General features: G+C 37.4%; 1 protein-coding gene across 1 annotated transcript in view; it reads left to right on the top strand.

Moving 5' to 3' along the window:
- LOC140227147 (putative nuclease HARBI1) overlaps positions 1-23815 on the top strand; it is a 117888-nt gene extending 94073 nt beyond the window's left edge. The window contains exons 2-5 of the transcript XR_011901018.1: positions 20559-20707; positions 20803-20959; positions 21681-21768; positions 23691-23815. The gene's annotated coding sequence lies outside the window, so the exon portion shown is untranslated. The remainder of the gene's footprint in view (positions 1-20558; positions 20708-20802; positions 20960-21680; positions 21769-23690) is intronic.
- The last annotated feature ends 516 nt before the right edge of the window (positions 23816-24331 follow it).

Genomic DNA, 24331 nt, shown 5'->3' with positions numbered 1-24331 from the left:
AGTGACAGGATATGGCATACATCCCTTCCTTCACTCTCAGGGAAGTTCTTCAATCTTTGCCATTGTTGGACGTCGCTGTTGATGGTTTGACCAAAGGCTGTCTGGCCATGGAACATCGTCATAGGCTCTTCTCCCACTCCTTCAGACAGGAAACTACCTTGCTGAAAATGGCATTCAGTTCAAGAATTGTGTCTGGCGTTTCAATGACCTCCATCCAAGGGGCAGTGAGGAGGCAATGCATGATACCTAAGCATCTAAGGTGCATCTGGGAGGAATTCGCCCAGGCATTTACAAATGCCCGCTGCAGGTCATTCTGTGGTGGTGATACCTTTGTGAAGAATTCCAGGATTCCGTCACCAATGCTGAAGAGAATCGCTGCATTCCTGAAAAGGATATTGAAGCGGCTACCAACAAAACGTTCAAGGTTCGTTTGATAACCCCTGTCTTTTAGGAATGTTTTCAACCCAATATTATCGCCGCTGGCAGCATTGTGGAACAATTTGTCCGCTGCCCTCAACAATGCCTGTGCGCTACATTCATTCCTTCTTTGGAAAGGTTTGGCACCTTGTGGTTGATCATTCTCTTTGTCAAGCATCTTCAGAACTTTGTCTGCTTTTTTGGCCAGGGAGTCTAAAGGATGCATTGCACATCGATATGAATGCAGCTTGTTGCCTGTGATGTCCTCGAGTTGGGAGTCGACTGCAGAGTTTGTCACGCACCTGTCAATCATTGTGTTGGTACACTCTTGTAACACATTGTCTTTGATTTTACCGAGACTTGACGTTATTGTCTTGACATAGTCTGAAGCCTGTCCACATGGTTGCTGCTTCATCCCAACCATGAACGTACGTTTCTCTGTGGAGAGTTCCACTTCGGCAATGAGCCCTTGCTTCCCTTTAGTGGTACCATCGTATCTGATCGTCAAGTTTGTCTTTCCTTCGAGATGTTCCTTTACTTGCTTGCGACTCACTTCCTTCATTTCGGAAGCAAGTCTGCCCTGGGTTGCACTTGATGGAAGAAGTCCAACTGACCGCCCTGTAACAGTTTGTACCACTGTTTTGACCACATCGCCAACCCTGTGCTCAGCTATTCCTTGTTCCTGTGAAAATGAGCAGGCACCATCACTCATATACTTCTAAATGTTTTTTTTTCTTTCTCAAATTTGACAATTATAGGCTACATGTACATTACTTGATAAATAGGGATCTGTTTTCAACATACTAAGTACATGTACATTGTATTTTCATATATTCTTAGAACTCTGTTTTTAAAAGATGTACAGCTGCTGTGAACATAAAGAGATAACTAGGTTACAGAAAAATCCACAACCCTTCTGAACTGATTTATCAGTTGGAGTGAGAATGTGAACTGTTTACAATTTTGTAGTTCCAATCTCTTTTAACCTGCCATGTTTGATACCAGGACAAGTATTGAAGGTATCTCACTTTATGCCTCAAGAATTTATTTACATGGTGTTGTAATGTTTAACAGACACTTGTGACCTACAATGAAAATGAAATGGAAATAAAATAAACAGAGAAGTATTATTTTGTGTATGTGAATTTCTATTGTGTAAGGTCTCGTGTTAGAAGGATTGCTGGACGTGGCATTATGTCGGGTAAGTACCTGTGTACCGTGAAACTGAATACCTGATGCTTTTTAAACATATAAGAAAATAAAATTTAAAGTTTTTGAACAAAAGCTTGAATTGTAAGACAGCCACTGGTTCTTAAAGGGTTTGGAATATATGCTGGAGTGTAGAATTATATCGGTGATGAACTCTAAGTTAAAACTGTCATTTACATACAGTAATTTACAATCAAAAATTAAGAAATACATAGTGTACTAAATCTACCCCTGAGTATACCCCTACACATGTGCATGCTCTTGATTTGCCATAGTGTAAAACTTATATACAGTTTGTATGTATACTGAAGTAAAGCTACCCCTTGTATACAAATCGATGAAGTCATGCAAAATACAAAGGAACCTTTTTGATCGAGGACAAGTATATCAAAATCTTTCAGTAACAAAGTGATTTTTTCTTTTTTTGCGGGTCTCATCTCGTATTTTGACCATCTAAAAAGAAACATAAAAAAAGGGAAACAGGCATTATTCAGAGTTCCTTGGACCTTACTATAATTAGCTCCCACTGTACTGGTTTATAACACTTGCAAAAGTATGTAAAATGTGATTTACTTGCAGTATCAGTACATGTATTACTTTTCTTCAATTACATATAACATAATATACATGTAGCTACATGTGGTACTGACAGACCTGGAGATAGTATGAAACCTCTCGAATTGATGACATGAACTGCCTCCCATCCTTTAATTGTCTTTACTTCACCGGTTGCTTCATTTAATTTGCAGAGCAAATCTTCATTTTCATTTTGAATCTCCATGTATTCACATGGAACTTCTGTAGATCTTTTTTGTCTGATTTTGAGTTGTCTTTTTCTTGCATTTAGGAGCATCCTTTGGAGTTTAAGTCTCTTGTTTCTTTCCTGTCGAGGGTGCCTGGAAGTCACTGCTTGTAAGCGTTGATACTTCCTACAGACAGAATTTAACTTACTTTTCCATTTCCTTTTGCTCTGATCTAATGATTTCACTCTTCTTAGCAATGCTTTTGGTGGAGGTGCACAGCGTTCTTTCTTGAGCTTCTCCCGGAATTTCTTCTTTTCCTTCTTACTTAGTTTCAGTTTTGCTTCAAGTACTGTGATGTTTTGTGTGTATGCCTTTTCCATCTTCCCCAGTTTTGTCTCCATTTTCAGATCAGCATTTGCCTGTAGCATACTCACACAACCTTTGCATGGGTAATTTTTTTTTTCTTTTCAGTCTGCTGCACCGACTGCACTTCAATGTCATCATTGCCTTTCTGCACAGGAACAATGAAAGTCTCATTTAGGAAATGGGCCACCTTTTCACCTACCCCATCCCGATTGTTCTTTTTCATTGTTTGATGTTTTTTCTTTAGGGCGTTCAAATTCGCTCGTAATGATCCTTGCCGACAGGAAAGCAACTGCGCAATATCTCTCCATGGTATCTCAGAAGATGATGCAAAGAGTTCCAACATGATCCCATTTGTGAGAGGTGTACGTCTATCTAAGATCTTGGTCAAAAGATTGCTTGCAGTCAATCCAACAGCACTGCAACGTTCGCCAAGAGATGCCATTTTTGCTGTTGAAAAATTGAATTATTGCTCAAGGTACAATGTACTTGAGAGAAGCTTTAGTTAGTTATCAAAAGTAATATGTGTGTAAAAATAAAATAAGGTAAAACAAAAAAATGGAAATCATGAAAATGAAAAAAAAAATGAAAAAAAAAAACTCTGGACATACATCTCAACCAGTCAGGGGAAAGTGGGGTAAGTTGAGCCAGACGGACATTTAAAATGATGCTACTGACAATTAGGGTATGAGCAAAGAATGAATGGAAGTAATCAAATGTGTTCCTGCATCGAATATGTCCTGGCACTCAACATAGTTCGTTTAATTTTCACTGCGCAATGGCCTAATTTTCCTCACTCTCCCCTCATTCAACACTGGACAAAAAATACACACAAGTCACAAATAACATACAGTGTACATAAATACACACACAAACATGAAAACAAATATAGTTTCACCAAAGACAAAGGTAACAATCTCTACAATTCTTTTGTGGAACGAGAGAATATACTTTGATTTCTTTCTTGAATTTGTAATAGAAATTACTTGCAATTCAGACTTTATGTAGGGTATGCAAGACTTCTCTCGGTCGGTCATCATCGTGGTAGAAACTCAGGTGGTATAGAGTTGTCATGATGGCATCAGACAGCGAGAGCACTTGACAGATCTTGCTGTTGTACGCCAAGGCAGCTCTCGGTCAGGCATCACCATGTCAGAAACTCGGGTGTTATCGAGTCATGATGGCATTCGACAGCGAGAGGACGTATCTTGCGAATATGTCATCTAGGTAAAAAAAAAAAAAAAAAAAAAAGAATATCCATATTAAACAAAATACATTGAAAGTGATGCAGCACTGTTAGATGATGACTAGAATACTAGAGTTTTTGAAATCATAACAGTTTATTGGGAAAAAACATGGTCGCAAAATCCAGTATAAGTTGTATGACAGATCTATTTTTGTTGACACATCACAGTCAGGCACACCATCACTTCCATCATCCTCATCATACAGGTTCGAAATAAAATAAAAAGAAACAAAAGTGGGAAAAAAAAGATTTGTAATACAATTGATTAGTTAAATCAACTGGCACTCATTCACACATCATGGACATGGCTTTTTGGACCTAACCTAGATAGCACAATCATGTCATACACCTCCCTCTAGGATTACGTCTACGACTTCATAGTTACTTCTTATCTAGATTTTAGTTTTTTGCCGTTTATTCCCCCATACGGCACCCTAAATAGTCACAGAATGCCCAGAGATTTTACTGGATCTAACTTTCATTTGAAAAACATTAAAAAGTGAGACAATTTTTATAATAATGATAATAAGCTAACCAGTTCCAGTAACATGATCTGAGACTGAGAGTGCTAAACTTTACTGACTGTTATTGTCAACTCAATCTCACTTTCACTAGTCTCAGATCAATTTCGTGATTGTGCATGACTGTAATTCGGTTGCTTGTTACAAGGCTTAGTATAAAATGAAAAATTAGAAGTTTATTCTTGATATTAATAATGTCATTACTTTCTAAGTTCTAACAAGTGAGAGTCCTAAAATCTAATAAAAGTAATAAATTTAGACACTTGTCAGTGATAGACCCCTGTGTTCAAGAGTTATGCCATTACTGTTGCATGCAGTGCATGAATGTTTACTTATGATTAACCAGTAGTGGTGGTTGATGATGTGGTTCCAACCAACCCAGAGTTGTCTCAGTCCAAGCAACTGAATTGCAGTCAGAAATCATGTCTTCAATATGCTTTAAATTATAAAAATAAATCGTAAGATGTTCAGTAATTACCAAAGTTGAGTGCTGATCTAACCAGGGCTGATCATTACACCGTTCAATTCAAGATCATGATCCGAAACACACAATGATCCAGCTGATCCGTACATAATAAACACACCGTAACATAACACACAGTATGCATATATAGACGCACGCTCGGGTTACTTCCCCCGCGCGCGAACGAAGTCTGGAGATCGGACGAATATCGTCTGAAAATCATGACGATTGTCTGCAAGCCCTCTTTCATTCGCTCATTGCAGCAATGCGCTACAGTGAGCGACGGTACGATCGTGAAATAAATTTGAGAACAGCATTCAACTTTCGTAAAATGCCCTAGAAATGCAATAATTTCGACCAACACATTGAGTTATTCCACATTTTACCACTAAAATTTACTTTTGATCGATTCAAATTTGAACTTTACCTGTATTTAATCGATGATTTCAAGACAAATCTGACGCCGTTCCACAACAGAAAGTGGCTGGGTAAGTTGCTTCGATACCGCTGTTCAAAATAGGTACTACCGGTAAGTGAAAAAAAAAAATAAAAAATCCCATGAAGTAGAAGGATTATCCCTCCGCGGCCTATATACCTGCAACACGGCGATAGAAAAACGATAGCTGCGAATTCGGTACAAGGACTGTATGGGCACGGATCCGACCCCGCGTCATTTGACGTCATCATGAATATTCATATATTTGGGAGATTCCTTCGGGGCGGGGCATGCAGCGCACGGAAAACACGGGGACACCTATGTAGTATTTTTTTTTTACGTCGATTACAATGGGTATCTCCCTAAAACAATAAAGTGTACTGTCGGAATGCCGCGAAGCGCTCTAACATCTTCAGTAAGCCAAAGCCATACTGTTTCTTTGATGCTGGGGTCGCCAAGTGACATGAAGGTTTGTTAGGTTTGCCCATGATAACTATTTCGCGCATGCAGACAATTGAATTAATGTGATAAAAATGTTGAAATTGTGCATATAATTATGATGAACATGCATGTAGAAAAATATTACTAGTACAATGTACTTGACTTTTTTTTTCGGCCTCCAGCCAGCTTTGCCCAAGCTGAACCCGCGCCCAATCCGCGCTTTTAGGGTGATCGAGAGAGTGGTACTAACACCTCCGTGGCGATACCGCGTAGAGTGACGGAATTCAATATATATTTTCAACAATATTCCTTCTTTTTATATTCAGATTAACACAAAAAACCCAGAACAACAACAACAAAAAACAAACAAACAAAAACAACAACAACAACAACCACCTTCCAAGCCAAGATTCTGGTTATAGGCCCGAATACTGGTAGTTCGCTGGAATTAATCCGATACATCATAGTGGATATCCACGGGTCAGCATATATTTTTACTTAATTGTATTACATTTTTTTTTCATTTTTTTTCTCTCTTGTCACTTTTTTATGTTTTATTTTTCAGAGCTTTGTTCAATAAAAACATTTAAGTCAATCATTGCTAAAGTACTACACTGTAATATGACTAACAGAATACGTTTGAATGCACCCAGCCGAAGACCGAGCAAAACATGTTCCTTAAATCCTTAGGGCCTAATGTCACCCACAATTAACGGCAGCACAATAAGAAAAATCAGCTGGATGTGACAAAATAATTTCACACAATGTTATTTTCTTTTAATTTCTAATAAGGAAAATAACGTTTCTCGGTTTTTTTTGTTTTGTTTTTGTTTGTTTGTTTGTTTGTTTTTGCACTGATGTGTCTAGCTGTTGAATTATTTCAGACGCTATTTGTATACTGCGGTTCGTGAGTTTATACCGTGCCTGTACTTGTACAATGCAGGACTAAAATCAAAAGCATGTATTGGTGAGTGAAGGAACCCAGACTTTTTGTAACTTAAAGGCATGCATACAGATGGAAATGGAGAGGGGAGGGGGCAGGGAACACGAAATTTACAAGGACTCCGAATACACACAAAAAATGTGTAGATTTCCCTCCGTTCAATTCACATCAAATTGCAATAAGCATGTACGTATGGGCAGTTTTCATCTGCCAGTATCGAACCCATATAAGCTTTAGTGCGCCTGGAGTTTTTTTAAGTAAAGAACTCTTTGGGAGTATGGCTCGTGGATGTCGATCTCTCGGAATGACCCTCGTGAATATAGTACCTAGCTTGACCTGCACTTGTATTAAAAGAAAAAAAAACGGGGGAAGTGTCCTACACTTACAATTATACATGTTTTAGTGTATGGTACGTACAGTTCCACTCATGTACGTGTGTGAGATACACACTGACATTATGAACAATAGAAATTTGAACTGTACTCGAAGAATAACATGATTGTATCGAGTGACCTGTATGTTTAAACCCTATATTTCAAGTAATAATTACCCGACTTTTCATCATTCACATTGCCTGCTGTCACTACAGCTTCAGCAGATGTGTTTTCCAGTTGGTGTAGTTGATGGTGTCCAAACCCTTTGGATTTTTGGTCTCCAACAAAAGAAGTGGTCTTGCTGACTTTAAACATTTCTAGAATGCAGTTAGCATCGTCCAGTGTTGATACCCATCCGACATCATGGTTCGTGTTGCTTTGCAGGTGGTGCCACGTTTTCATTTCCTGCCATGACTGGGCCATGGTGGACTAGTACGTATAGTACCTTTCACCGGGACAAGTTGACACTGTGTAAAAGATATAATTATAGTAGTACAGTTTGTCATCATTAACTATAATTCAAGGCCATTGGAAAGATGTGACCAATGGTGAGTCATAAAGCACGCATACAAAATAGGAAATCATTATTATTATTATCGGGATTGTTTTCGCATTGCCCGTTATGGCCGGATATGGTGTACAATATTATATTATATATATACATAGTTTGATAATAACTATATTATATGTAAAGGTAACAGTATAGGAAAGATGACGAAGTAGAGTCCGAATGCATTTCGACGATACATTAAATTTTTTTTTGTCGAAAATTTGGTGCGAATATAGTTATATAAGTTATATATATATATATATATATATAAGGGCGAGAAGATAAGAGCATTCCCGGCCGGAGGTAGCTAGTTCAACGTACACGTATAGAGTAAAAGTAATGAAGGAGCTATAGATAGACTGATTCTGTACACGGTCGGGACCCCTTCTCTCTTTCTTTCTCTCTCTCTCTCTCTCTCTCTCTCTCTCTGGTATGTTTATATCCGTGCATAATGGGCAATTATGCAGACTGAATGCACATGTATATAGCAGGCATACCAACCTTTTAATACCATTTGCTCACAAAGCTGAAACTGAAAACATGTGTCCCTTCCTGCAATGGACATATGTAATTACAATAATAAAATCTGTGTGTGTGGGGGGGGGGGGGCTGTAATTGCACCATACCTTGAATGTTTATAACAAACAAGGAAAAATAAAGAAGGACAAAATATGTTATACTACCAAAAGAAGCAGATGCCGTCTGCATGACATGTATCCTAATCTTACATACAGGACCAGGCAACTGGGAGCAACTTTTTTTTTTTTTTTTTCACAGGGGTGCTGAACCCCTGAGCCACCCGTTAGGTTGCCAGACTGCATGCAGCAATATACCCTCGGGTGAGAAACTATAATCATAGCAACCTGCTGTGAGATGGCATGTAATGATCATACGTAGTAATTATTCAAGGGGGAGGGGGAGGGGGAGGGACAGAGGAGGGGACGGGTCATTCAAGTGAGGGGGGGAGGGAGGCTGCCACATGAGGATACTTTTGCAATTTTAGAGAAATTCCACAATATTTTGCAAACTTTTAGTTGAAAAATTGAAATTTCTTGATTCAACACAGTAAAAAAACATGAATATTCAGGGACAGTGTCAGTGCCAAGGCCGGCGGAACATTAATAGTGAGGGGGCCCACTACCAATATGAATGGGGGATAGGGACGTCAATCCGTTTATAAAAAAAAAAAAAAGGGAGAAAGGGAGCATGGCCGTATGAGCAGGGCCCTTTTTTTCTAAGGGTGGGCAAGGGAGATTTAGCGTTTTTTAGAAGTGAAATCCAATGATCTAGTCCCCTTTTTGATGATAAGAAAGGAAGTCTTCAAGATAATGTGAATGGTTGATGTTGTAACTGTTACCTCTTTTCCATGCAGTTTGTGTGTTTTCACTATGTGGGCCTATATGGATACTATCACTAGATCAGTCTGTGAAGATTGACCAAAGGGGAGGGTGTATCAGCATCCCACACGAGGAAGATATTGCAATTTTAGAAGTAAATTCCAGCAACGATCTGGTTCACACGATTTCGTGGAATATTTGGGAAATTGTAAATCAAAAAGTAAGGGGGGTGTTCCCCCCCCCCCTTCACTGTAGGGAACTTTTGAATCTTTTAAATTGAAATATGGTGCAAATCTTAGGTATATAGCGTATTTGGAATCTTTTAAGCAGGAAAGTATACTCTTAAGAAAAAGATTATTCAAGGAAAAATGAGGGTGGACAATGATAAAAGGAAGGGTGATGTGGAGGAGATATCCACCCCATGCACACACACACACACACACACACACACATACATACAAACGAAATCCAGCTGCGATGGATGCATATAGCGTATATTTTGTCATATTTGAGGAAAAATCGATAAAAACACATCATTAAGAGAGAAGCAATAAATTTCGCATGCTGTTTGTCACTTCTTTCCCCTGCTATAACCTTAGCACCTTTCAGAACTAAAATCCAGCAATCTCGTGCACTTCAGGTTGCATATTTAGAAACTGTACAACATGAAAAATAATGAAAATGAATATTCTCGGGCAATAGAGGTGGACCGAAAAGAAGGGCATGAAGGGGGAGGATGTTGAAGGGGTATCGCCCTTCCGACTTGAGAAGAACAATTGCAAATATAGAACTGAAATTCGACAAGCTAGCGGAACTTTAGTTGACATATGTTTTGACCAACTGCCAATCAGTTATTTTTATCGCTAATTTGGTTTTTGCTTTATAGCGTGAGCCCTTCTATTCTTTCATATGTTCTTCTTTAAGGCATGATTTAACCATTTGATGATGAAACATAAACCCAGCATTAGTGCTACAAAATAGTTCTAAAATGTGCGTCTGTGATAGAAAAAAAAATCAAAAATTAAAAAGTATAATCTATGTTAAGTAGCCAAATGTGAACAATAGTTATGAAAATATTTTAAGAGTAAGCCGTCTACAGTTAGGGTTTAATGAGAAAAATAATGATATCTCCATAATAGTATTTATTGCAAAACTGATATGGTAGGATGTTTTGAGATAAAAATGACCTACACGTATGCATCAAAAGTGATTTCTTGAACACTTTCAAAATCACTGCTTACCAAAGGTAAACAGGACCTTATTGTGACATTAAATCCACCTTCCGATGTAACATTATATTCTGATATTACTCAGGCCTCACGACGGGGATGGCTGGTCAGTGAAATGTATGTGATGATTCCAGAAAAGACTAATAACAAGGTAATAAGGGCTACTTTCGTTTTTATTACCGTCATCTATAGTCTACACATCAGCAGGTCTATAGAATTATAGGACTACCGAGTATACTGTATATACCCTTTATCCTCTAGATACGTTTCCATCTCCATCAACTGACTGAGACCGATGATAAGCCCTTGGTTATAGGTCATATTAGATCATACACAAGAAAAGGATTGCAAAGAAAAATACGACAGTCACAAAATTAGTCATATTAGTACAACATCACAGTATAGTGTATCAGTATGGGACCGAAAGAATGTTGCAATATCAGACAAAGAACCTGTAAATTCACCAAGTAGAAAAAGATAATTTCTTCAACGTTTACACTAAAAAAAAAAAAAAAAAAAAAAGATGCCATACATCCCAGATTAGATCGGAAAGAGTTGTTTCAGGGACAATTACCCCGATAATCTCATCAAAGGTCAAAGGGAACTCGCTATCTGACTATCGTATTATATCTATATCTATAGACTAACTATGCTTTTCAAGGGGCCGCCCTCAAACACAAATTACAGGTTATACGATGACGGTCTCCTACATTTTGTATGTATTCATTCCATTGACTTGAACATTTGATTTTCCATTTGTTTTGCATATTTATAATTCACCTATACAATACGTATTTCACTGTTGGTATATGTCATAAATATCATTTTGTGTTGGATATAAAGTGAATAGTATTGGAAAATTGTTAGGTTGTATATACCTTGTAAAAATGCAGAAATAAATCAAATCCAATCAAATCATAGCAGTGGGATCACCATAATCATTATAATAGTTACTAATAGTTGGGCACACTAAAAACAATCAAACACACATTAGGGTCAATACAGGGTTCTGGAACATTCATCATACTTTATAGGCCTACTAGTATTTGTTCACAATAACTCTACCACGTAGATTCTGCGTACTAAGTTAGAATCTCATATAGTGCCTATATACAGAATAATATTCACCACTGACAACTTACAAGGACATAATCATCGCCGACGGAACGGGGGGGGGGGGGGTTTGGGGGTCCCCCATTTTCTTCTTTTCTCTCTCTCTCTCTCTCTCTCTTTATTTATTTATTTTTTTTTTAATCCCGTTCACAGGAATACAGAGTGTCACCACTTTGTGTCCCCTTTTTTATATCCCGAGAGTAGCAGAATAGAAATGGACGAAAATGTAATGAAACCTTTCGAAGCCGGTACGAAATGCCGTGTAGACCTTTTTATTACTAATATTATTATAATTATCATTGTTATTATTATTATTATTAGAAGTAGTAGTAGTAGTAGTAGTAGAAGTAGCAGTAGTAGTAGTAGTAGTAGTAGTAAGCTCAAGCAACCCGGAAGTGCCCCCCCCCCCCCACTTTTTGCAGACGCGTGCCGCAGGCGGTGATAATCACGTATAGAATCTAGTACATATACGTATTTTTGTTAAGGCGGGTACAGTACTTTAGGGGTCTTTAGCGGGACAGTCTTGTACGGGAATGGAAAACAGTCGGTTAGTCTACAAAAATATATGTAAAAAGTAAGATTGGTTCTAGTAGTCGGGAATCTTATAGTGTATCGCCTCATTTATGGTTTGAAAATGTCGGAAAATTTGTGGCAATGTGTCTTTATTCATGACAAATATTTAAACGAAAGGTGTCCCTGTGTAAATCAAGACTACACTCTTTTTTTAAAAAAAACAACAATAACTGAACGTTTCATAGTGTTATAGTGTTATACTATAGTAGAAAACGTACTCAAAGTGTAGTGTCTATACTGACTATAGGATAAACTCCTAACATTATCTGGCATATTGAAAACCAAGTTTTCAGTTTCCGATCATACTTATCTCGAGAAAGGTCTCAATCACTTAGCACTTGTGCCTATTACGTTACATCTAATTTCTAATTCTGTTAAAATGCACTTCTCCGACGGTTCTATCCCGCTCCGAATCTCCTAACGTTTAGGCCTATAACGTTGCTAGTAACACAACAGCTACCGTTGTACTTTGCTATAGGACGGGACGGGACTCGGCGAGTTGAGGTGGGGAGAGCTCCGGCGGGGACGGGGCAAGCGGGGTAGGCAAGCGTATGCGTGCGCGTAGCGAGAGAGCGCTCCTTCGAGACCATGATTGACAGTCGAGAGCGCCTAAGCTCCGTGATTGACAGCCGAGAGCGCTTTACTGACACTCCATGATTGACAGCCGAGAGCGCCTGAAAACTCCATGATTGACAGCCAGTAAACTGTATCTTATAACAGCAAATGTGGGTTGTATTTTTAAGCAAAATTTGTAAAAATAAGCAGGTCACTCACGTACGTTTGTCCGGCCTGAATTCGCGTACTGGACGTTATTATGCGCTCCCGCCCGTAGCATAGCATTAACAAACATCTCCTTGCCTACGGTGGTGTACGTGAAAGGCCATGCCTACGGTGTACGTGAAAGGCATATGGCACAGTCATCGCGCATCGTTCATTTAAAGGCACATTCCAGACAATTTTCATAATTTCACATCATGTAGTACATAAATCGACTACTCCATGTATAGATTTGTGAAATTTATTGTGGTTCTTGAGCAGAGAAACAATACTTTGAAAAACCTTAAACAAATTACACTGAACAAGGATGATGACATAGGAGGTTCACATATTTCAGAAATGTAGCACTGTAATTCCATTACAATACCGCTTGCTTGCGAGTTCACCTGTGAATAATCTATGCATGCCTTCTTCTTTTGTTGTGCTTCCTTGAGCCCCAACTCATGCATTCTTATGGTGACTCTGCCATGTCATCATCCTTGTTCATTGCAATTTGTCCTAAATTTTGAAAATATTCTTATTCTTCATCCCAATTATCACAAATTCTGAAACTCTGTCCTCAGTATTACTAATTCATAGTTGTTCATATGTAAAAACCTGGAAAATCATCCGGAAGTCTCCTTTAATACGCGTGATCTGTGAGCCCATTTATGCAAACCAGAAATGAATAATTCATAATGACGTCAAATGACGCGGGGTCGCAGCAGCACCCATACAGTCCTTCCCGGTACGAACTTGCTCACTGACTTTGGGGACACACAGTGCCGTATATTAATATACGGCACTACACTGGGGACACATCCGCAACAGCGCCCTCTCGCGACTAACAAGGGTATAGTTCTAACAGTTACACCTACCATTCTATAGACTATGTGCTTTTATACAACGTCCAAGTAGATCCTTGTAATTTGATTGGAGGATTGTTGGTGACGTGCTATTCAATAAGTACTCCATTCAACGCGCCATGCAATTTTGGTTCTATTTTTGCGTGCAACTTGGTTCGATTTTTTCGTTCTATTCCACGGTTCGAGAAATTGTACGGTACTGCATGTACTGTGTGTGTTTCATATTGAGGATCGCATATGCAGCTAGCGCAGTGTACGTGTGCGGTACATGCATGCGCGTATGTAGGCCTACGTAGTGCTAGTGCACGTGTAACGTATGAGCGCCAGCTGTGACGACCTGTCAGTGTATCTACACTGATTGCACAAGCCAGAAAGAGAATCGCAGTGGACCCACATGTAAGTATGGCTATATTTTTCATACATATATAGACTTCTAGGCCTACTTAGACCTACCCAACAATCCTCTAACCAAATAAAGATCTACTTGGACGTTGTATAAAACAAATAGTGTATGGTCTTTACTCGTGCAATGGAACAAGATTTCGCACTCGGTGAAAGATGAGGCGCACTATTCAACTTGGCTTCGCCTCGTTGAATAGAGCGCCTCTATCTTTCACCTCGTGCGAAATCTCGTACCATTGCACTCGTGACCATTCACTATTTGTATACTGTAGATTAGACTAACATTTTCTATGTCATTAGTGGAATACAATAGACATCGTACATCTAGGTGTAGGGTTTCTAGTATAGGAGCCTACTATGTACTAGAACACTAACCTACTACGTACATAGGCCTACTACTACACTAGTGCTAGCTGGTCTAATCTAGAGTCTAGATCTAACGTTAGATCTAACGTTAGATTCTAGTACACTTTGTAGGCCTACGGCGTTAGGCGTTATTAGTGTAATGTAGAGCCAGAGCCTACAGAGGGTCTAACATTAATAATGACAACGTAGGCCTAAACTTCTAGATCTAGGCCTAACATTAGACCTAAGGTCAGAACTGTAAAATTTTGGTCTAGAAAGATGTCTAGAAATAGTAGAAATAGTAGAATTCTAACAAATCTAACTGTAAGTAGTGTTAGTGTTAACACGCTAGTTTCATGATAGTCATACTAGGGTTCTACCCCCAGCATAACTAACCATTACTAACCATTCGATCTAGATAAATAGCGACAGGTTCGCACAGCGTCTGGTCGGGCTACCCCCAGCATTCTCATTGGGTCTGTAACATTGTTAGGCCTATAGGCCTATACTTTCTATGTAGAGACTGTAGAAATCTAGACTCTATTCAACAATAACAAATCTGTAGACCCGATGTGTGAAAGAATTAGAAAGTCTAGATCTAGACCTCTAGAATTCTAAACCTAATGTCTACATCTAGGCCCCCAGATTTTTTTTTATTTATTTTTTTTTTTTTTGGGGGGGGGGGTGATGGTTATTCTAATGAGCGAACTCTTAATCTAAAGTTGGGCCCTACTTCGTACTGGCCCTGATAATACCTACCATTAGACTACACTGCTAACCATGTTAATTTATTGTTACTTCTAACTTTAAAGACACTTTCTGTGGAGTCTGGACTTTTCTAGATCTAGGTCTAAGTAATAATACTTATCATAGCAATTATCAGGTCCTGAGGGGCTGAGCCTAGCTGAGGCGACTGGGGGAAAGTGATTCCTCTCCTGAACCTCATTCTGAAATGAGACCCCAGTCTGAGTGTTGATTAATGAAATACCAAAGTTACGATCTACACCACCCTCCCCCCCCCCCTCCACTCCATTTCAAAATACATATGTATTCTAGACTTGGTAGATTTAAGACTCTAGAAATCCAAAGGTCTATGTCTAATGTTATACTAGAGAAGGTCTAGATCATGCAGATCGAGATAATCTAGATTATACACCCTAGCTCTAAAAAGATGTGATGTACAAATGTAACGTTAGATCTAACTTAAATCGTATTAAAACATCAGACAGAACTTCTAATAGAAACTTCACTGTAGGCCTAGATTCGAGAGTAGAATTGTTAATGGTAGGCCTAACAGTAAAGTGTTTTTTCATATATAGGACCTGCTACAGTCTAATAACTAATTTTACACCTAGCTGTAAATATATAATGCCTATGGCCTGCATTTCATAAGTATAAGACCTAGATAACGTGGATGGTAAGTGAGACCTAACAACAGGCCTATTTCATTCTTTAATATTTTGCTCTGGATTCCTGCAATTTTTGATTCAAATGCATTTTATCACTCAAATCTATGGTAAAGCATCCATAATCTTTTTTTGATCAATATGGTCTACTTTCTTCTAGTTCAGTTTCTAGTGACATGTAGACTGTATTAAAGATAGTCATGCATTATTACTATGCATTATTATTTAACAAAATCTAGTAAGTCTAGTTTTACTATTGTACTAGTACCATAAGATCCTATCGCAGAAGCAAGGATAGATTTCAGACCTATGTGTAGGGGTCAATACTTCTACACAGATGTGTGATACACTCATTCACTCACTGCCTTATATTGGGAGCAGTATGATTTGAAAATGTTCAAGATAACACTTGATTCATATTTGTATCACAAAACATCCAACCATATAAAATTTTTGCAATATAGCCTAAGATATAGGGAGAAATCCCTATTTTCCTCATTAAAACATATCTGGACGGTTTAGTCTGAAAACATGTTATTATAACTATCGTTCACATTTTATATATTTACGAATGCTTTCAAGAATATTTCTTCAAATTTTTACATTGGTTGTTTCTATCCCAGACTCACATTTTAGAACTATTTTGCAGCAATAATGCTGGAGTTTTTGCTTCATCTGCTAATGGTTACTTATGCCTTTGATAAGTTAGACTATTAGGTGCCCTCTAGATACATGTACATGTACTTAATGTTTGGGATGTTCTAGTATTTAATGTACATGTATGACCTTATGGGATACTCTGTTATGAATAACAGATTCCTTCACTGGTGAAAATTGTCAATGTTTACAATAGCTTATGATTGGTGCATCACCAAGTTGATAGCTGTGTATGTTTCATAAGAAATTTTTAGCCAACCTTTGGATAGTTGAATTGGTTGGTACATCATAATGTATGTGTGAGATGCTGATTATACCATTATTAATGTAAATCTAGGTGTTTGATGTATGTTATGCGTGATAAAGGAAGGTAAGGTACATCCATCATGTCCTTGCATGGGTTAATCCCCCCCCCCCCAATCGAATTGAGTCTATTAAATAATTTTATCATGAATGTCAATTTAAAAAAAAAAAAAGATGTTTCAAAACTTCTATGAACAAATACAGATATCAATTACTCTGACAAATGGGTGTGTACGAATTTGACAAGGGGATACATAATTTGCACGTTTATGGGTTATATCATACATGGTAAGTTAGCACAGCTAGCTTGATATAAAACACAGAACTCAAATGACACCAGAAAAAATTAAACAAACGGAATGATTTTCACTATCATAGCTAGTAGTTCGAGTATACATGCATTGTAAGAATTTTGATTTCTGGATAGAAACGAAAACTTTACAGATTCATAAATGAGCATTTTTTTGTTGTTAAAATACTTTGTGAAGAAGGTGTCATCAAACAAACAAACAAAAAAGCTAACGAATACTATATACATTATACCTTATGTACACACTTGTAAATCTCCTGTAATGAAAAAAGAAAATACACGTGACCACAATCATTTGATCGTGTCTTCAGATGATAACAGACCTTCAAATAGAATTTAACCCATATCGCTCCATACACGTCTGTCGAAATACACACCTGTTGCGCATCATTACAATGATTATGTTCTCATTTTTGTCCAGTTATTTTTCCTTTCGAAAAACAAAAACAAAAAACAAAAGGAGTCACATACAGATCTAGATTTAAAATGTACAAATGATGAAACTGTGGCATGCTTATATGAGTATAAGGTTCTTGTCTTTAAAGAACACATGAATTTGACTGCCTTTCCCATTTCATACAATGTATTAGTTCTTGCCTATATGAATATGCAAATAAGGAGAAAAAGGTACAGCTGCATTAATGTAAGAAGTCATATGATCATGAACTCCACATGTCAAATAAAGATATCATAACTGTAATGCTTGAAATAAATAAAAAAGAACTAATCCATTATTACATTTTCTGTTTTTCATCAGAAATCTAACTTGACAAAATAAAATAATTCTGGATAGGCTATGCTACCATCGATCATATTTTCATACTAAGAATACTTACAGTACTGTACGTCAAGTGCTAAATATTTTATGAAAAACAAACATACAGAATTATATTTATTTCATATGTTACACATTTCCCACTGAATTTGTATTTCTACGAGAAAATGAGAAGTATTTTTTTTTCACACCAGAAGACTGTACAATTGTTGATGATATCACATGACTCAGTACAGCATCGGATTTGAGACACAAAATGAGGAGAATTGCTCTGATGAGGCATTAATATTGTTCTTTTGAATAAATTGTAGAATTAAAGTACCTGTATTCAAAAAAATATTGATAGAAACACGGAGGCATAGAAATACCACTCTGGCAACTGAATTTTCTATGTTTTATCAATATATTCCAAATACTTCTATTGAACTTCTTGCCAACATGACTGAGACTAGGGGCAACTAGTATATCCACAGTTAGACAACAGGTTCACATGATACAAACAATATCTTATGTCTCCACGGTAACTCCTTTCACAACAAATCTTTTGGGACTGGCACTTTTTGTTCATTGTATTGAAAATAGGATAACTGCAAAACAAAATGAACATATTATTATAATCTAATATCGTTGCTGGGAAGACGACCTCGTATCTACAAATTGTCAAATATTCAGGAAAGCAGAAAAACATGGCAGCTAAAGAACTGAATCAAATGGGAGAGTCTTTCCTTTTACATGCCATGGTGGCTTCCTTTTTGGGGTAAGAGAGCTAGGATTTGGATAGGACATTTACTTAAATGATTATCTGACCATTTAAAAAAAAAGTGATTTTAACCAAAATTTGAGATACGATGTACAGATTATAGTTTATGATTTCATGGTGAGAAGTCTAACTTCACAGAGAAGAGAACTTTTCTATAACATAGTTTATGAAATGTCAAATATCATTGTATTGTGATGGTGGGTGCAGGGGGGGGGGGGGGTAGGCAGAAAATTTTCAGAATGCTCCCATACTTTTTGCACACCTACACATTACAGTGGTCTCATGTGCCAAATTTCGACCAGAATTTGAAAAAAAAAGATGATGGAGCCGCATGAATCTACATAATCTTTTATTAATTGCAAAATTAATACTGCTGCCTTGGAAATATATCCAATTTCACAACAAAGCATCTCTCACGACAACATATTCTAGCAACAATGTATGCCAATCGTAACTAAAATGCTATAAACAGACATAACAGCTTAATTCGATTAACATTTCATACATTTTGTTGCCATGGCAACTGGTTCGTTTTCACTAAATGAAAAATGTATCTTACAGAAATATACAGCGTAGTTGATATTGACTACGTGAGGAAAAAAATCATTTAATTGCAAAGAACTGAGAGTAGTTCAACCCACAACATATGATTTTGATGAAGATCAGCCATTACCATGGCAACGCAATCCTCCATAATAGCGATAAAGGTGTTTCCATTTCACTCATGGAATCAAATCTTCAAAACATCTCTCTGATGGAAGCTCGGACCACTCGCAATTATATGAGCAATGTAAGACTGTAGCAACCAAAATACAGGGATTATAAGATAAAAATTGTAATTTTGCACAATCTGTTAGAAAATTGCATTTTCACTATTTTTTGATAAATGACTGAAATAGTTACTTATACACCTGTATGGATTCTTAATTTGAAATGGGAGTGGGGGATGGGGTTGCACCTCGAGTGATTGTGTGATACATAGTCATACTCACACATGGTAGGCGTACACATGGAGAGTTCTTATTTCAAATGGTTCATTTCATATGGATTGACAGTACTTTATTCCAAGTAGCATGCCCTCCGCTGCCCTTCAACGGCTCCCTGAGTATTGAAATACTTTCTAAAGTTTTCTCGCACTTCAAGGGCTTCCTTTGAGCCATGGGAACCTCTAGGGGTCAGGGGAGTGAGTGTCTCCCCATGTAGTGGAGCACTTGGGCATTCTTGTTCAGTTGGTGGGATAATTTCTTCTTGCTGCAGGTAATTGTGCAAAACACAAGCTGCCTTGATTACCGCGTTCACATGGTTGGGGGAGATAGTGATCTGCCGCCGGAAGATTCGCCATCTCGTAGTTAGAATGGCAAAAGCGTTCTCAACAATTCTTCTAGCCCTGCACAGTCTGTAGTTAAAGATTCTCCTGGAATCATCAAGATCCTTTCCAGGATATGGCCTCATCAGGTACCTTTTTAGGGGAAATGCTTCATCGCCAAGCAGTACATGGGTTCCTGCACTCTAAAAACACAAATGTTGAATTAGCATTTAAAAGGGCCGAGGAGTGACAACATTTTCAAAGTGTTGGTTTTCCTGCTAGATTCAACATTTAAAATGTTATTTTAAAAGTTGGACGCAACACTTCAAAAAATGCTGTCACTCCTCGGCCCTTTTAAATGTTGATTCAACATTTGCGTTTTTAGAGTGTGGTTTTCACCACCTGGGAGGACTTTGTCTGCAGGAAAGTTTAGGTGATTACTGTCCAGTGCCTTGGCAAGGGTTGAATTTGCAAAAATACCGCCATCGCTGCTTCTTCCAAAGGCGCCGATGTCAACAGCTGTAAAGCAGTAGTTGTCGTCAACTAGGGCTAGTAGAACCACCGAAAATAAGCCCTTATAGTTGTAATAGAGGCTACCAGAATTGGGTGGAGCTTGGATTAGAACATGCTTCCCATCGAGACATCCGCAACAGTTTGGAAAATTCCATCTCTGTGTAAATCTCCCCTAAATTGATCTCTATCTCTCCTCTGTAGGCTGGGGTAGGTATTCCGGCTGCAGCGCCTCCCAGATGGCTGAACACGTTTCCGGAATAATTTGTGAGATTGTACTCGCACCAACCCGATAGTGGTATGCAAGACTGTGATATGAATCACCACTTGCCAGGAATCTGCAATTTGACAATGTAAGTAGAGTAATTCAATTTACTAGGCTTGAAAAACAAGAACAAGAAGAACACTAAAATAAAATTTAATTTCCTTTACCTTGATTTCCAACTAGGAAGTGATGCCAAGAGAAAGTGGAAGAACATAAATGACAGTTTCCGCAAGTACCGCCAGAAGATGGTAAAGAAGAGTGGCCAAGAGGCGAAGGTCATTAAACCCTATAAATATGCCCAGCTACTGGAATTTCTCCTCCCACACATGGCTATGAAATGGTAGGTTGAAATAACATGTTTGATACGGTATTAACATTGACCTACATGATCTCACATTTAGAAACTTTACAGGTAGGATAATGAACATGACAGGAAAATTAAGCAAAAAAAAATTAAGTTAATCACAAGCTATTGGATTGGATTTATTTAAATTCAATACTTCATAAAAAAAGTATATAAACAAACAGAAAATGCAAAACATATAATTTCATAAATACATTACATTCAGGTTCATGTCGTCAAGTGTATACAGAGTTACTGACATGTCTCCAACGGATACCAAATATAAGCATCAACATCATATATAAGGAAGCATTAGGAACTTGAGATGAAGGCCGAGTCTTATGTAGCCAAGTCCTGTAACATAATGGATTACATATTAATTTAAAAGATTACAAAAAGCAGTACAAAATTACATTAAATTATATGTGAAAGTTTGAGTTTTTAGATTTATTTTCGTTGTTGTGTGTGTGGTGTTATTGACTGCATGTAGTTCACCTGTCATGACAGACCAAAATTTAATTTCGATAATAGAGTATGTTTTTGCCTTTTTCATAGAAATCATGAAATAGTTTGCTTTGAATATGAATGAAATTTCATTGGGTATAGATAAGACCTGTAAAGTGTAGAAACAAGGAAATATCTTGGATTGCATTAATGGTAAAATTATCTAACTGGTGAGTTAAGTTTTTTTTTCCATCATTATGACTACTATCTGCAGAACAGAAACGAATCTTCAAGATACGTCTGTTGACACGCAAGCCAGTGACAGCGAGAGCATGAGCATTGAAGGAAGCCCAGATGAACTGGTAAAATAATGTTATGCACTCCTTTTTTACTAATAACTTGTTTATACCCCACCCGCAAATAGTGCTTGTGTGTGTGTGTGGGGGAGGGGGAGGAATCACTATGAGATATGTACATGGCCGGTTGCAAAATCTTGTGGATCGAACTCCTCTCTCATTTTTTTAGCAATTGACCCAAAATTGGGCATGTATAACCAATATCAAAGGTAGATATGCAAGACACTTCTTTTTTTTTTTAGGATCGTATGGCAAATTGCATAGTAACAGCATATTTTCATAAAAACTTGTGGATCGAACTACTCTCTTATTCGTTATGAGCGATTAATAAAAAATTGGCATGTTTAACCACTCTCAAATGTATATGTGCAAAACACCTTTTTTGTTAATATCTGTATTCTCATAATACATTGCCATTGAAACGGCATATTTTCATAAAAACTTGTGGATCGAACTACTCTCTCTTTTTTTCTTTTTTTTTTGAGCAATTAACCCCAAATTTGGCATTTTTGATCACTCTCAAATGAAGATGTGCAACACACCTTTTTTTTTTTTAGTATCTGTATTTTCGTAATACATTGCCATAGTAACGGCATATTTCCACAAATTTTTTTAGACTACTCTCATTTTCTGCACAATTAAGCCCTAATTTGGCATGTGTGACTGCTGTCAAAGGAAGATGTACAACACATCTTTTTTTGTTAGCATTTCAAAATGCATTGCCATGATAATGTCAAGTTTAAAACAATATCTTACAAAATGTTGTGGATCATACTACTCTCAGTTTTATAGCAATTCAGTAGAAAGTTGGGATATATGATCCATGTAATGTATAGTTGTTCAGGATGCTTTTTCTTTTTTGTGTGTGTGAATAAATGTTTTGCCATGGCAACATCATTTTTTTTTCTATAGTTAGCAGTCAGATTAATATTTGAGCATTTGACATGAATTTTAACACATGTGATCACTACCGTATGTAGATATGCAAAAACATCTTTTTTAGATGTTGAACAATGCGTTACAATGGTAAAAGCATGTTGTTAGCTAAAAATAGTACAAAAAATATTGTTGAATCAGATATCTCCCTCAGTTTTTGAGCATAATATGCCTTGAAAATTGGCACATGTGATCGCTATGGTACATATATATATATATATGTGTGTAATCTTAATCTTTCGTCATTGTGAACAATGTGTTCCGATTGTAACATTATATTTTGATTGAAAATAATAATACATGGGTCTGTTCTAAAAGTTCGAGCCCAGGGTTTTTTTTTTTTTTTTGGGGGGGGGGGGCACAGACTAAACATGCCCAACATTTTGTGTCTCGTTGCTTTGTTCTTATAGAACTTTGTTTGTGTGTGTGTGTATTGAGTACAGTGGACTCCCGCTATAACGAAATCCTGGGGACTGGCAGTTTTCTTTACGTTATATCAAAATCCCGTTATAACCGAACAAATAAACAATGAAAATATATAGAATGGATAATGTTATGGCCTGAATTTTTACTTTGTTGTAACCTCGGCCAAACGACTTTACATGCATGTACAATTTAGTTTGCTTTGGCATAATGCATGTTTTGTTAATCTGTTTTGGGACCACGACGGTCAGGGTAGGGGTGATCTGGGCACTTCCCAAGGGCTTGACAAAATAGATATTGTAAAGCAACGTCTCCTATATCACCTTAATTGCATTTTACGAAAATACGTATGTGCTACACAGGCGGAAGAGCTTTTCAGAGGCATGTAACCGTATCGAACATTTTTCGCGTTTTTCATCGCCTTTATGATGCATGGAATAAAAAAGAAAGAAAGAAGAAATAGCTATACATTATTTGTATTGTTAATTGACATGAATTCAATTCATCATTTCAAATAAAAGAGAGCATTTATGAAAAAGTTTTCTATTGTCATTATTTTTCTCTTGCAGCTGAAGACATTGAATAACATACTACGGCTGGCGTCACAATGTCTCGATACTGACTCAAGACGGCCATACGATTATGGAATTATCAATTTCGCTCGAAGTTAGTCCCGATATTTTTTGAAAGCCAATAAAAATTCAAAATAAATACGATCTTTTGGTTGAAGCCGGAAAAACCTCACCGTCGGTTAAATGTTGGAGTGAAGGTATTCTATCGAATACTAGTATACCGATGCTGCGTACGGTCAAAGCAGAAATGATAATAATAATTTAAAAAAAAATCATCGTGTGTCCATTTCTTTTCAGCTCCCGAAAAATCTGACGCCTGCATTTGCTAACAGAAACAAACTTTAAGCGTGTGTTACTCAGTATGCTGTACGATACACATACCCATATTTTGTGATACGTGTAAAACACGAAATGTAGATAGCACAAACTTCATCCACTGATGGGGAACATACTTTTTATTTTTTGGATTACAGCAGGCAATACACAAACAAAAGCACAACATCCCACAGACAGACAAACGCAGACAAAAACAAATGCGCACACATTAAACCTGACAACCAAACACTCATGCTGGCATTATTAAACGCACAGATTACACATACGCATTCCCACACACTTGAACGCTCATTACACACCTG

This window comes from Diadema setosum, chromosome 4, assembly GCF_964275005.1.
Source record: "Diadema setosum chromosome 4, eeDiaSeto1, whole genome shotgun sequence".
Lineage (NCBI taxonomy): Eukaryota > Metazoa > Echinodermata > Echinoidea > Diadematoida > Diadematidae > Diadema > Diadema setosum.
This window is presented reverse-complemented; position numbering and strand designations above follow the sequence as displayed.